Raw genomic sequence first — 2500 nt, 5'->3', positions numbered from 1 at the left:
GTCCAGCATCCAGCCCCTGTTCGTCGAAAAATCTGCGCTGCCGATTTTCCACGCGGCAGCCCCTCTTTTCGTCAGCGTGCCCCCCTGACGAATTTTCCTGCCTGGCCCGGCCGGTCCAGCCCCTGTTCGTCGAAAAATCTGCGCTGCCGATTTTCCACGCGGCAGCCCCTCTTTTCGTCAGCGTGCCCCCCTGACGAATTTTCCTGCCTGGCCCGACCGGTCCAGCATCCAGCCCCTGTTCGTCGAAAAATCTGCGCTGCCGATTTTCCACGCGGCAGCCCCTCTTTTCGTCAGCGTGCCCCCCTGACGAATTTTCCTGCCTGGCCCGGCCGGTCCAGCATCCAGCCCCTGTTCGTCGAAAAATCTGCGCTGCCGATTTTCCACGCGGCAGCCCCTCTTTTCGTCAGCGTGCCCCCCTGACGAATTTTCCTGCCTGGCCCGGCCGGTCCAGCCCCTGTTCGTCGAAAAATCTGCGCTGCCGATTTTCCACTCCGCAGCCCCTGTTTTCGTCAGCGTGGCCCCCTGACGAATTTTCCTGCCTGGCCCGGCCAGTCCAGCGCCCAGCCCCTGTTCGTCGAAAAATCTGCGCTGCCGATTTTCCCCGACGAACCTGCAGCTGCACAAATCCGCGCTGCCACTGCCCCATTGTCTGGACCAACAGTCTTTTCCATCAAGCCCTGGACTATAAATCGTCCAGACTCATCGCCAGCACCCGCTGCCGATTCTGCCGACTTTGCCGATTTCGTCGGCGCTGCCGATTCCAACACTGCACCCACCGTGTCTAAACCAGCGCTGTTTCGTCAGCGTGTCCCCTTGACGAATTTCCCTGCCTGGCCTGGACAGTCCATCTTCCAGCCCATGTTCATCGAAAAATCTGCGCTGCCGATTTCCCCGACGAACCTGCAGCTGCACAAATCTGCGCTGCCGATTTCCCCCCCTGTCGGCATGGCTGCCGCTGCCCCGATGTCCAGACCAACAGTCTTTTTTGTCGACTTTGCCGATTTTGTCCGCGCTGCCGATTCCAACACTACCCCCTGCATCCAAACCAGCATTGTTTCGTCAGCTCTTCCCCTGACGATTTTAGCCCTGTCTCAAACAGTAGGCCTCCAATCCCGCCAACGGGAGCCAAGTTGATAGGGAAGAGAATTGAATGACGCGCCTGGTCCTCGCACCCCGCCACCCGAGGGGCCTTTTTCCCGGCAGCCTCTGAAAAACTCTAGCTTTCACGGTCCTCGCCGCCCCTCACCACCATGGCAGGCCTCTAATCCCACCCATCAGCAGTTGTAGCCGATAGGGCAGTGATTTGAATGACGCGTCGCGGGCCGCCGGGTCATCTCACCCGGCCATTAATTGGAGCGTTTTTGGCTGGCCGAGGATGGGGGGATGGATCTCTTCTTCCGAAAAAGCAAACAGTACATCGGGAGTTATGTTGACGGGGCATGGAATTGAATGACCCGTCGCGGGCCGCCGGGTCATCTCACCCGGCCATCCCGGGGAGCGTTTTTCCCGGCAGCATCGGGGAAACTCTTGCTTTCACTGCCCGCTGCCCAAGTCCCCACTCGCATCGGCCCCCCGCGCCAACAAGCCAACGCTGCCGAATCGGCAGACACTGCTGCCGAATCTGCCGACACTGCCCCGCGGGCTGCCACTGCCCCAGTGTCTAAACCAGCGGTCTTTCTCATCGAGCCTTGGACTATCCAGTCCGTCCTGACTCATCGCCAGCACCTGCTGCCGATTCTGCCGACTTTGCCGATTTTCTCGGCGCTGCCGATTCCAACACTGCGCCCACCGTGTCTGAACCAGCGCTGTTTCGTCAGCGTGTCCCCTCGACGAATTTTCCTGCCTGGCCTGGACAGTCCACCGTCCAGCCCGTGTTCGTCGAAAAATCTGCGCTGCCGATTCTGCCGACTTTGCCGATTTCGTCGGCGCTGCCGATTCCAACACTGCGCCCACCGTGCCTGAACCAGCGCTGTTTCGTCAGCGTGTCCCCTCGACAAATTTTCCTGCCTGGCCTGGACAGTCCATCGCCCAGCCCGTGTTCGTCGCAAAATCTGCGCTGCCGATTTTCCCCGACGAACCTGCAGCCGCACAAATCTGCGCTGCCGAATCTGCCGACACTGTCCCGCGGGCTGCCACTGCCCCAGTGTCTAAACCAGCAGTCTTTCTCGTCGAGCCTTGGACTATCCAGCCCGTCCAGACCCATCGCCAGCACCCGCTGCCGATTCTGCCGACTTTGCCGATTTCGTCGGCGCTGCCGATTCCACCACTGCCCGCCGTGCCTGAACCAGCGCTGTTTCGTCAGCGTGTCCCCTCGATGAATTTTCCTGCATGGCCCGGCCAGTCCAGCGTCCAGCCCATGTTCGTCGAAAAATCTGTGCTGCCGATTCTGCCGACTTTGCCGATTTCGTCGGCGCTGCCGATTCCAACACTGCCCGCCGTGCCTGAACCAGCGCTGTTTCGTCAGCGTGTCCCCTCGACAAATTTTCCTGCCTGGCCTGGA

This window comes from Populus nigra, chromosome 2, assembly GCF_951802175.1.
Source record: "Populus nigra chromosome 2, ddPopNigr1.1, whole genome shotgun sequence".
In the NCBI taxonomy this organism is placed as follows: Eukaryota; Viridiplantae; Streptophyta; class Magnoliopsida; order Malpighiales; family Salicaceae; genus Populus; species Populus nigra.
The sequence above is the reverse complement of the archived record's forward strand: the minus strand, read 5'-3'. Positions refer to the sequence as shown.